At 38.1% G+C, this 14129-nt stretch overlaps 1 pseudogene; it reads left to right on the forward strand.

Moving 5' to 3' along the window:
* The first annotated feature begins 1437 nt into the window (after positions 1-1437).
* On the forward strand, positions 1438-14005 carry LOC113049939 (unconventional myosin-Ih-like; annotated as a pseudogene).
* Positions 14006-14129: the final 124 nt, after the last annotated feature.

Consider the following 14129-nt stretch of genomic DNA (forward strand, 5'->3'; position numbering starts at 1 on the left):
ACTAACAGCATGGATGTTAGCATGGTTTTAGCGTCAAATTCACTTATAATTTCTGTGTAAAGATATATCCAATTTTACAATCATTGCCATGAAGGCAGTACACCATAAACCTTAAAACATTTATGTAAACTGCATTAAAAAATCAAATAATGCACAAGTTTCGACAATATTTATTGTAAGCATTTGTATTAGATTAGAAGCTTTGCAATTCTGCTTTTAAATTCGTAGAGATCAGGCCCATTCACTTCCATTGTAAATGCATCACTGCAACTTCTGTCTTTATTTATGTTTTCATTCCTTCATTAATTCATTAATTTGTTCGTTAAATGTGGGATAGGTTGCTAATGATTGAGCTTATCTGTATTGAACAGAATATTCATTTAGCAAGGGTCAAGTTCATAACCTGCGCGTAGTAGATAGTAAAAGCTGACAAGAAAGTTCAAGTGCACTCCAGTGGAAACTGGCGTCACATGTCACCTTGTTGAAAAGAGCAACACTGAACATCACATGCTTGTCAAGCTTGACACAGTATATCTCACACACTTGAGATTCGAGGCAAGTGCTGTAGGAAACTCAATCTTTTCTACTGGATTATTTGGGTCATTAACAGAGCGAAAAGAGACACCAGTCAGTCGTCTGAAGCACGAGTCAGATAACAAAGACAAAGGGAAAATAAGGTTGGGCTTTGTAGTCATCATCACTGTCTAAGACCTCTTCCAGTCTAGTCCATCCAAGAACCACATGAAGTGATCGTTCATGGGCCCTGCTAAATTTCAGGACAAGCTGTGATTGAATGGTTAACATATGCTGGTTGTGTTCTGAGCCAGCTGGCTTCAAGTGGCCAAGAGCTCGGAGGAGTGCATGCCGTCTGCCCTGATGACAACTTTATTGAGCGTCTCTCAAACTCACTGATGGTTAATTAGCCATTAATCTATCTCCCTAATCAAAGATCAGAAACAGGAGCCGCTCTGTTGTAATGTTTGGTTCTACAGAGGTAGAGGACTGGGGGAAGGGTTGATGTCCACGGATTGTGTTTCTGTATCTTTGTGTTACACCCAGCACGGTGGTAGACACAGGTAAGCACTGAATAAGATCTCTGGTTCTCTGAACCCTATCCTGACTGGGCCATGAATCATTAAATACCCAGGTCTTGCAACCAGAACATGGGTCATTACTGTGAAGAGCACACCAAAAATAGATGGTCATCCTCTTTGAGCCACCTCAGTTTGAACCGCCGCAAGCCATGTAAGAAAAACAGAGTGCACTTTTGATGAGTTTTTGGAGAAAATTCTCAATCAAGATTACATTTACATTCTGAGGTTCCATTGTGGGATGGTAGGATTTGCTTGGCTCTATCTGGACAGTGAAAGGAGTATTTAGGACAGCGTTGGCCTGGATGTGAGCAGTTCCCATATTTTGATCGGCAGCTGACCAAAGATGCAGGTATGATCTGTTTGCATATATATCTGTATGAACATTTATATTTTACTCCACACAAGTTCTAACTGCTGTAATCAATCTTCTGCAGCAAAGATAACAATGGCATATAAATAATAGCAATGAAAAGGAAATATGAAAAGCAAATATCAAATGAAGGAATACAAAGAGACCATTAATGTGCTTTTTTACTCTTTTCAGTTTCTAGCTTCCTGTTTGCTTTTTTACTGTCACAGTTGGTGGTGATAGCTTCAGTGTAGTGCAATATCCAGTATGTCACCCAGATGATAAATCACATGCTGTAAACCTGTCAACACTTCAGGTTCCTTTACTCTGAAGCAGAGATGTAACTAGACCTCGCCGTTCACTTTAGGAGAGTGCTATTGCCCATCATGTCTAGTCTTTCCTATTCTTGGCCAGGCCTTCTAAGGAGTTGGATGTCTTTGCTGTATCTTTCTCTCTCTCTTCCTCTATTCTCCCTTGTCTCCTTCCCTCCCTCTCTGATTTGGTGGAGGTCATCTCAACTCAGCCGCGACTGACATTTTAGACCAGGCTGAAGGACCACCTCTTAATTAAAAGACAATAGCTTTTATACTAAAGAGGGAAATAGATGCACCTGATGAAGGGTGACCAGCCTTGTGACTTAAACAATTTGTGTCATCACGTCTATTTTATTCTCTTTAGAAGAGAAAGACTAAATCTCTCACTTACTGAAGAAAACACTGATCTCTTGACTTTGGGGCTCAGTGTTGTTTTTACATTTCTTGCAGGCTATGCAATTATTAAAATATGGTTGACCTTAATAGTTTTGTCTACGTTCTGACTGCTTACAGTGTTTAATTGGTTTAGGAATTGGTTGGAAAATATCTATGAAATCCTGTAATTATGAAAATATTCAATATCTATTTATTTATTTTGGCATGGGAGCTCTTTTAACTCATTTATCCTCCCAAGATTCACCTTTTGCAGGTGACTAATCTGGTATCCGGAATCTAGGCAAAGAGAATCAAAAATACAACTTTTCATACTTTCATTTGTGTTTTTATTATTATTTTGGAATACCTGAGTGTCTCCAAACTTCTGACTGTATATGTGAACCATACAGGTTCCTCAAACCTATGAGAGTAACATCTTTGCCTTCAGTTTGAGTCTCTCATTGGAGAAGAAGAGGAACAGGCTTTTCCTGTGCCCATGCATCTTATCACACTGAAAGTGTCACACTATGAACATTAGCATCCCCTCTGTCCATTGTTCCTCATGTGACATTGAGTTCAGCTTGTTCCCATGTGGGGACAGAAACTAGAGAGGGGGAGTCTCCACAATAACGCAGAGATTGAGATTGGTTCTGACATCTCAAATGGGGGATCTTCAATGATATTGTTCACCTGCCCCTTTGGCTTAAAGCAGGGCGAGAGCGGGAGGGGCATGTTTTGGGGTTGGCGGCGAGGACATGAAGTAGTGGGAAGCGTGAAGTGATGAGAGGTGGTGGGTGGTGATTCACGACTTGTATGCAGTGGGATGAAAATTTTATTGGTGAACAGGTGGACGAAAATCTCTCATCCAAGAAACACGTCCCCCCTCCCGAAACCACCCTTGATTACAGTCTTCATATAACTGTGCTGTTCAGAACAAGCCTCCATTGTGTGCCCCAAGGGCATGCTAAATGAGTGTCTCAGCGAGCAGCGGGACACAGACCGTTACAGCACAATTTAGTCTGTCCTGTTGTCTCAAGAAGGCCTCATTTCAGAAGCTCTCAGATCAGACAAATATAAGCAACCCCCTCCCTCCCTTCCTCTGTCCCTCCTTCATATCTACCTCTTTCTCTCTCACTCTTCTGCTCCTTTGCCCTCTCCCCCTCTAGATCCAACCAGCCCGCACCAGCCCAAATAGGCCAAATCTAATCTATTGTCCTGGGACTGCCCAGTGTGAAATTCGGTGTGACATTAAATGTTTTCTAATGAATAAATTTTGAAAGGATACGCAGAGAGAATATGTGTAATGGAATGTAGAATGCATTTTAAAAGCTTCTTCATTGTCCAACGTCTTTGGAATTTACAGGACAAAAAAACTGGCCTCTTTCAGAGCTAATGAGGTTTATGGGGGTGAAAGGGGGAGCGGAGGGGATTTTGGGGGCTTCTAGTCGTTAGATTAGAGTTAGTTTATCACCCCCCCCACACACACACACACCACACCCTTTCTTTTTCTTCTTCTAATTCGCTATATGAGAGTCAAATATCCTGGACAAATTCTGAAGAAAAGTAAGGACCACTTGCAATCCTAAAAATACACAATTTTAAAAAGTAGTAATGGAGTAATGCATGCCTTCAAAATTTCTTTCACATATTGAGAAATACACTTCTCTGTTCTCTTTTTAAAACACAATGACAGACACTAAACTAAGGAAGTAACTAGAACAAATTCTGCTCATTTGGGTTGAGGATTGTGGTTTTTGCAGACAATAGTTAAATTGTGAAATTTTTGGCTAAACCTCATCCTGAGTTGCTTAAAAACCTAAGAAACCAAAAGGTTTTTTTTCTTTTTTTTCTTTTTAAGCAATATCAACTGTGCTAGATATTGGCATTGATTAAATCCACTTTACTATTGATGTTGGTTTTGATTAAATCTAGATCTCAGGAAATATTTCAGTGGAGTGAAAACAAGCACTCTTGGCTTTCGAAAGTATCTCTCAGTAAGTTGGAAGATAAGGGCACGCGTATTTAAGGTGTAATGAATGTAAACTAGTATGCTAGGTGGAATAAATCCAGCCACAACGTGCTATTTAAATAGGTTTCTTAGCGAAAGCAAAGCTGTCAGTCATAGGGACAGGAACGTGGTCTACTCCTTGCAGATGATATCTCATTACAAAAGCCTCTACAATAGGGAGCAGCATTATAAAGTACTTAGTTAAACATCAGCAGGGGATTATGCGGTTCGATGATTGTGACTCAATCAGAGACCTTAGACCCCAAATTTCAGTCTGAGTCTCAACAAATCTATTAATGAAAAGGAGAAGAGTCACCAAACAGCTCAGTTTTAATGCTGATTTTTGTCGGTGAAGAAATGCAACATCCATTAACTCTTTGGAAATATTCGAAGAAAATATTGTTTGGAAATGAGTCACTGATTATTTGACAGAAATTGATTTTAAGGCCTGTCTTGCTGCTTTAAAAGCTAAGCTTCTGAAATGTATGCCTGCAGAATGACACAATCCTATAGACCCTTTTACAGTTGGTAAACAAGGTGACGTATTTGTGTGGGCGGGGCTTAGCTGGAGGCAGAAAGATTCCCTTCAACACTTGAACAAGCGGTAGCTGGCGAGTTTTCTTAGCTTGTTTTTTTTAACAGTGTCTGGAGAAAATCTGAATATATCTCCTTTATCCGAATATTTAAGGTCACTCACTGTCCGGGACCGCGATAATTATTTGAAAAAGTTAACTTTAACGGACGGAACCAGATTGGTCGACCCGTACACAATCACTCATTGGATGGACGATCTGACAGGATTACCTCCGATTGAGTGGCCTGACATCTACACTTAACGAGTGTAGACTTAAAGAGTGACATTACAGTAAAATTATTATTAAGATGTAAATATTTTCTAGAAAAAAAAATTCCGAAGACGGCAAATTAATTATAAACTTACTTTATTCTTTCTTACCATGTCCTTAAATTCCGGTCACAATTAATCACAACAATGTATATAAAATGTTCTCCGTCGATTCTGGCAACCAACAACACAACAAGACGACATTTTAAGCTCCTTTTTACTCCATTTGAGTAGCCGACCCTGTGTTGGTTTGTATTAGCCGCCTCCACTTTTCCGTTTATTTTGCCTCCAGCTAGCGCCGTCATGTATTTGTGACGTCAGCGCAAAAGGGGTCTATAGACTTGGTCAGTGTGAACAAATTGCATTGGGTCATGGTCAGTGTTGTGCTTGTCTGATTGGCAGAAAGGAAAGGTTAAACTGGGTCAGTTGGACTTGGAGGGAGCCCTGATTGCCAGAGATCGAGTTGGCATTCAGGACTTTGTGCTTCTTGATGCCCACAACAGTGAGTCAGCCTTCCTGGACAATCTGAAGAAGCGTTTCACAGAGGATTTGATATATGTGAGTCAGACATCAGAAACAAAGCTTACTTCGCTTTTCACATTGTGAATATGTCATCTCAACATCTCTGTGCTCTCAGACTTACATAGGTACTTTGCTGATATCTGTAAACCCATACAAAGAATTGGACATCTACACAAAGAAACAAATGGACCTCTACATGGGAGTGAACTTTTTTGAGCTGCCCCCTCATATGTAAGTTTTGTTAATTACCTTCATTGCCAAAACATTTGTAAATAATAATACAAAATAAAAAATAAACTATTATTGGCCTTCTCAGATATGCATTAGCAGATAATGTCTACCACACCATGCTATCAGAAGCCAACAACCACTTTATTTTGATATCCGGGGAGAGTGGAGCAGGTAAAACTGAGGCCTCCAAGAAGATCTTGCAGTACTACGCGGTCAGCTGCCCTAGTTCCAGCTTACTGGACACTGTGAGAGACCGCATGCTCATGTCCAACCCTGTACTAGAGGTCAGTCCAACAATAATATTCTCAAAACGTGTCTGACCATTCATTATGTATGCTTTACATTCAGTGTATGTGCTTTTAGGCCTTTGGAAACGCAAAAACAATGAAAAATGATAACTCCAGCCGTTTTGGGAAGTATATGGACATCCAGTTTGATTGTCAGGTATCGACAAATGCCGTACTACTTTAATCCCATTAAATAATATTGCATGTTAAAAAAGATTCACGCTTGTGTCCAATACGTAGGGAGATGCTGTTGGTGGCCACATCCTCAGCTATTTGCTGGAAAAGTCGAGAGTGGTTCACCAAAACCATGGTGAGAGAAACTTTCATATTTTCTACCAGCTGGTGGAGGGAGGAGAGGAAGATCTACTGAGGCACCTGGGATTGGAGAAAGACACTAAACATTATAGTTATTTAGTGCAGGTATGATTTCTAATTATAATTCTGATGTGCAAAAAAAAAAGTGCTGCCACAATATCAGATTTTTTTCATGGCCACAAAAATCACGATAATGGTATATTTGGATATATATAGAAATCTTTGACTGAAACCATACTATCAGTCAAATCTGATCAAATCATAGTATGATAGTATCAAATTATTCACTATTTATTCTTTACTGTACCCTCCATAATTGCTCTGTATTATTATGTGTTATACTATGTTAATGTGTAATATTCATTATTTTAATATCCAGTATGTTGCGACATGTTGTTTAAATATCACAATTGTCGCCAATACCGGTATAAATCGACACCCCAAAATGATAACTGAAATCTTTGTAGAATCAGACTCTCCAATGCTTTTATGATAAATGTTGTCTTTACAGGGAGAATGTTCTAATGTGGGCTCCATTAATGACGAGAATGACTGGAAAACTGTTAAAAACGCATTATCCGTCATTGACTTTGATGCTAGTGACACTGAGGTAAGTAGAAGCACAGTTTTTGTGTATAATGTTCTAATCTACAAGTACTTTGATCATAAACCGATACATTTTATCTTTAATATCTCAGCATCTCTTTGGGATTATAGCTAGTGTGCTCCATCTGGGGAACGTGCACTTTGATGGAGACACTAAAGGTTATGCTATTCTAAACTCTAATCCAGCTCTGCGCTGGGTATCCAAGGTCAGTTTGTTTATTATATACATTTTCTTAATTATGTTACATACTCGTTTACAATGAGATTGTGTTTATTTTTAGCTGTTAGGGATCCATGTAAAGGTTCTTCATGAAGCTCTGACATTCAGGAAGATTGAAGCCAGATCAGAGGAGGTCAAATAATTTTGTAATGTGATGATGATTTTTCTAAATCATTCTAGTAGCAGGTGACAACTGTCTTTCTGGCTTCCAGGTTCTGAGTCCATTTACTCTTGATCTTGCTATCTATGCCAGAGATGCCTTGGCGAAAGCCATCTACGGCCGTGCCTTCACGTGGCTAGTCAACAGGATCAATGGATCTCTGGAGAATAAAGTAAGAGGACAACAGGGGAAAAAGTTGTAGGCCAATGTTTGGTTACATTGCAGATCTCCTGGGATAATTCATTTGAAAGTCACTGGATGTGGTTTTTCCATTTTAAAGAGATGGAAATATGTGATGCTTTTTACTAAATTCTACCAGATGGATTTAAGGAGCTATCTTGGAAACCAAAATGACTTGCTTTTTTCTCTCTTAGGATTCTGAAAGGAAGACAGTCATTGGATTGTTAGACATCTATGGATTTGAGGTATTCTCTGTTAACAGGTATGTGTTTGGAAATAAATGGGACTCAATCAATCAATCAATCAATCAATGGTTTTTGAACCTGGCCTTATACAAAGTGGCATTGTCCTGTAATAAAAAAGTGTCTTTTCCAAACTGTTGGAAAGAAAAAATAGAAGCACAAAACTCCCTAGAATGTCTTTAAATGCTTACACATTAATATTTGTATAAGTATTCAAACTTGTTCATTAGAAGGGGAGTCCCAATACTTTTTTGGCAATATAGTGTAGATAGATAGATAATTTTTGTGTATGATAGTATAACATTTTTGTGATTTGATGTTTGCTTAGTTTTGAGCAGTTTTGCATTAACTACTGCAATGAGAAGCTACAGCAGCTCTTCATTCAGTTGACACTGAAGTCTGAACAGGAGGAATATGAGGCAGAAGGGATTGGGGTGAGCTAAAACAAATCGATCATTCATTAACCAAAATTAGAATGATACGCGGAGCTTGAGTAAGAAAATAACGGTCAATTTCTTGCACTGTTTCAGTGGGAGCCGGTGCAGTTCTTCAACAATAAAATCATCTGTGATCTGGTGGAAGAGAAGCACAGAGGAATCATCTCTGTGTTGGTATGGAATAATGAGTACACACTGACATCTAACATCCTGCGGAAAGATATAATTTACTTCTCTGACACTTTTTGAAATAAAAGATATCTTGTTGGAGCATTTGCATAAGAGAACGTTTGGTATTTCAGGATGAGGAGTGTATGAGGCCGGGTGAGGCCACGGATCTCACTTTTCTTGAAAAGCTTGAAGAGAAAATGGGCAATCATCCCCACTTTGTAACGTGAGTTTGTGTTTGATCATTACCTCAATATTGTAGGTGGCACTAAGCAAGAGTTCTTCTGCTTTAAGTAATTCAGTAGTGCTAGTAGAAACCATCAGCAGTTTGATTCTTCACTACAAGCCTCTGATGAGGAAGAATCAGCCAGAACTTGGCGTATCTGAAACTGAAGCATTCACCCCCTGGTTTGGCCACATTGTCTCTTTTAAGCCTTTCATTGACTGACACCCTGATGCAGTGTGAGAGACGGAGAGATTGTGATGTTGCATTCAATTTATTATATTAACGGATGTGCATTTGAAACCAATTTAACGCAGTGTTTAACATAAAATCCCTGCTATATTTCCCTACAACTGAAACTTGGATGAAGACTTTCACACTTCATACAGACCTTTTTAGTGACTTGATTTTAATTTGGTCTAGTGAGAGCAATTTCCTTTACTGTTCTGTGAACTGAAGGCATAAACTGGCTGATAAGAAGACCCGCAAGTCTCTGGAGAGAGGCGATTTTCGTCTTCTTCATTATGCAGGGGAGGTGACCTACTGTGTTGTGGGTAAGAGAAGACACACAGAAACACATTTCAAATGTCAGTAAACTTTGGTAACATGCTTTCACAACCTTTTCTTTTTTATGATCTATTCTTTTCAACAGGGTTCATTGACAAAAACAATGATCTGTTGTACAAGAACATCAAAGATGTAAGTGCACAGGGTGTGCAATAAAGGATAATGCTGGTCAGGGTGGATGAAAGGAAAATGGCTCATATTATTTGCATTCTCGTGTTTTTGGACCAACAAGATTAAATGAGCGTGTGCATGTGTGCTTCCTTATATGTGCATTTGTATGTGTGTAACCAAAAGGTGATGCGCCTGTCAAAGAACCCTATAATACAGGAGTGCTTTCCAGCCACTGAGAGAGACAGCAGGAGAAGACCTGAGACAGTGAGTCCACCTGCCGTGCAAAAAATACTGAAATATACTCATACTATACACTATAAACTAATTTGTTTTCATAAACTGGAAAGGATGTTTTTTTAATATGAAATAGAATTTGCACACATTGTATTGTTGGTACCCATTTGTCCTATTTCTACATGATTTATATTATATATAAATAAATATCAATACATAAACATATAAATACACACATATATTATGCAAACACAAACTTTTATTTTCCATTTGACTGATCATTTTGAAAGCCCTAAAATAAAGTCATAGCATATAAGTCATAGCATTTCTATAAATTGCTGTATTGTTATGAGCCTTGTAGCCTTCTATTTTGAATCAAGACCACTGAAACAAAATGACATATTAATAAAAAAAAAAATAATGCAATATATAACTTTCACAGCTCACATCGTAATGGACATAATCTCTTTCAATCTGATTTGTGAAATGAAATCTGTAGGTGGCTACTCAGTTTAAGAACAGTCTTCTGCAGCTGACGGAGATTCTGACGGCTAAGGAAGCGTGGTATGTGCGCTGCCTCAAGTCCAATGACAATAAACAGTCCGGTGAGAAACGTGTGTATGTGAATGCTAAGAACTCTGCTTGAATTAGTTATTTCTGGTCAAGTAGAATACTTGTTACTCTGTTTGTCCTTCTTTCCGTCACAGGCAAGTTCGATGAAGTTCTGGTCAGGCACCAGGTGAAATATCTTGGGTTAATTGAGCACCTGAGGGTCAGACGAGCTGGATTTGCTTATCGACGTAGATATGAGGTTTTTCTGCAGAGGTATAATAGCCCTTTTAGATATTTAAATATGAACATTTGTTTAACACTTATTAGACTTATAAATGCCCACCTAATGCATCATTCCTAAGGTACAAAGCTCTTTGTCCTGCCACTTGGCCCCACTGGAGAGGTGTACCTGCAGAGGGAGTGGAAACACTTGTGAAACATTTAGGCTACAAGCCTGATGAGTATAAAATGGGCAGGTGAGCGCTTTCAGGCTTTTACAGTACCTTCACAATTTAATACTGATAAATTAACACCTGTATTCTCACCACACAAACCTGAACTACCCTTCATATTCAAAGGACAAAGATATTCATACGATATGCCAGGACACTTTTTGCCACCGAAGATGCCTTTGAAATCTGCAAGCATGAACTGGGTAAGCAACAGAGGATTCAAAAGATACAAAAAAAAAGTTTTATCATAAGTATTTGTTAATGTTGCTTTTACAGCTACAAGAATACAGGCCAAATACAAAGGTTACAAAGCCAAAGGAGAGTTTCGAAAACAGAAAGAAGCTGGTAAGTAATATTATTGATTGATTTAATAGTTATTTATAGTACAGTATATTACAGAATATTATGACACTTCATTGCAACATAAAGTGTTTTTAATATATCATACATATATGCACTCCTTGCATTATTCTGTGATTCAGCCTTGTTTTTGTTTGTTTTTTGCCAACATTTAGCTACAAAAATTGAGACGTGTTGGAGAGGAGTGCAGGCACGCAAAGAGAGAGATCGCAGAGCCTGGGCTGTCAAAATCATTAAACAGTAATAATATTAACTAATAATAAAATATTAGTTTTGTTTTTTAATATCAACACATTTTATTGACCAGGTGTATGCCTTTTTACTTAAAGGGATAGTTCACCCCAAAATGAAAATTCTGTCATCATTTATGAGCATGGGGGAACTAAGCCTTTAAAGGATGAGATGGCATTCCCATAATGACATGATTTTTCTCCGTGCAGATTTATTAAGGGTTATATCACACGTCGTGAGGCAAAAACTACCGACAACTCCGAATACCTGGCCTTTGTTCGACAGAGCTACCTAAATAGACTGAAAGACAATTTACCAAAGACTGTCCTGGACAAGACCACATGGCTGACACCTCCTCCAGTCATGACAGAGGTATTCACAAACTCTGTTATTAAAACCATGAAAAGGATGTACATCTTTACATATGCATATGCACAGCTCAACAGATAAAATAACAATCTGTCATCCAAACCTGTAAGAGCTTTGTTCCTTTCATCTTCAGAAGACAAATTAAGATATTTTTGATAAAATCCAAGAGCTTTTTGTTCCTGAATAGACAGCAACAGAACTGACACATTCAAGGCCCACAAAGGTAGTAAGGGCATCATTAAAATAGTCCATGTGTCATCAGTGCTTCAACCGTTTCATGAAGCTACTAGAATACTTTTTGTGAGTGAGTTTACTGATTTAAATTTGATCACTTCAGCCACACTTAAAACTATGAATTCCATTGCATTAATCTTCCATTTCAAGGGTTTCATTGTCTGGATTTGAGGCCACTGTATTCAACTGTATTTTAAACTGGGACTGTCTTTGGCTCGGTTGTGATTGTAGACCTCAGAGATTCTGCGACAGCTGAACACACGGATGATGGTGAGGAAGTACGTGCGGGGAATTACGCCACAGAAGAAAGCACAGGTCACTATCACTGTTGTCACAGGCTTTTGAGTCTTTAAAATACAGTTTCAGTTCATTTCGGCATGTTTACGTTTTGGCTGATCTTTTCACAGCTGCAACAAAAAGCAGTAACCAGTGCCATCTTTAAGGGAAAGAAGGACAGCTACCCTTCGAGCATTGCTGTTCCTTTTGTGGACACCAGAATCAGTCAGTAGTTTACAAAAACTACAGTTAGTTTAGCTCAGATCCTTTTATATGTCTTATGTACGTTATTTGATTTACTAGATGAACAAGACATCAACATGAGGGTTCTTCAGACTATACGACATGAACGTATCAAGGTAAATCAGAATCTTTATAATGTATGATGCACAACTGTCAATCATACAGAATATAATATTTTTCCCCCACATACAGTACGTCACCTAAACACACTTTTTCTGACTGCAGTACAGCGTTCCTGTGGTGAAGTATGACAGAAACGGATTTAAATCCAGACCAAGGCAACTTATTCTCACTCAGGCTGCTGTATATTTGGTAGAAGAGGCTAAGATCAAGCAGAGAGTGGACTATGTTTCTCTAAAAGGTGGGTAACGAAAGGTAGATATGTGAATTAAAACATCATTACAGCACTCATAAATATGTCACCTTTTAATTATTCCCTTGGAGCATTGCTTAAAATTCCCACCTGTGTGGTATCCTCAGAAGTACAATATTGTACCTTATTTACACCTAAATGCATATTACAATATTACAATGACTTCTAAGGTTAATATGCAGCCATTAGAGGTTGATAAGATACAACGGTGTACCTTTGAGGGCATGTTGTACCCCTAAAAGTAACATTTTGGACTATTGAGAAAAACTTAAACTTTTCCTTATTGAGATTTGAGGAAATTCTGGGGTCAGTAAGTTTAAAAAAAAAAAAAAAAGTTTTTGATGAAAGTCTCTTTTGCTTAGCAAGGCTGCATTTATTTGATAAAAAAAATACACATTATAAAAAAATAATATTGCATGTCAGTTCAAAAGAACAGCTTATTATATATATATATATATATATATATATATATATATATATATATATTATTATAAATTTTTTACAGCATTATAACATATCTACTGACAATTAAGATCAATTTAATCCATACTTGCTAAATAGAACTATTGATTTCTATTTAAAAACCTTACAGACCACAATCATTTGAATGATGTGCATGTGTGTTTTATTGTAACATTTATTTGCAAAGCAGAGAGAACCGAGTCCACGGTGAATCTATCTTGTGTACACAGGTGCTTCTGTCAGTAATCTGGGTGACTCTGTCATGATCCTCCACGTTGCTTTGAATGATCCCAAACAGAAGGTGAGCAAACCAGGCTTCACCCTTCTGTAAACGCCAGACTTTCATGATACAAAAATCCATATACAGTATTATACACAGTACTAATGTAGTTTACTGTGTCTAAGGGGGACTTGGTACTTCAGTGTGACCACCTGTTTGAAGCTCTGACCAAACTGGCTATGATTGCAAACAAGCAGAATAACATCAAGGTTGTTCAGGGAAGGTAAAAAGCCCAACACTTATATTTCAACATGCAATGTTCATTTGGACAGTGTGTTAACATTTGATCTTCTCACAGCATCACGTTTGAGATCCAGGCAGGAAAGGAGGGTGGTGTGGATTTTAGCACTGGTCAAGAACCAATGATTCTTAAAGGCAAAAATGGTCATCTTATGGTGGTAAGTGATTATTTCCGTATTTTAGCTTGATTTGACATTATTTCTCCAGTACTAAGACTCTTTCATTATCAAAGGTGGCTCCACGGGTCAAGTCTCGGTGATCTAAAGGAGGCCACCAAGTCTGTGTATATTTCATGAGGGAAACCCTTATGGAAGAAGATATCTTTCTCCATCCCCCAAACTGACACACTCAGTATATGGAGATTCAAAGCAGCACTCGGTGTACAAATGGAAAATAACAGCTAAACGGTTGTTGAAAATGTATATTTTGTTGTTTTCATAAATGCTGCCCTTTTTTAAGTTATAATTCTTGTTGACATTTCATGTAAATTGAATATTTTATTTGCTCATGTTCATGCTTTGTTATCGAGCCATATTTATAATTGTTTTATACCAAAGCACAGAAATAGAA

The sequence above is a fragment of the Carassius auratus genome, chromosome 30 (genome assembly GCF_003368295.1).
Source record: "Carassius auratus strain Wakin chromosome 30, ASM336829v1, whole genome shotgun sequence".
Classification (NCBI taxonomy): Eukaryota; Metazoa; Chordata; class Actinopteri; order Cypriniformes; family Cyprinidae; genus Carassius; species Carassius auratus.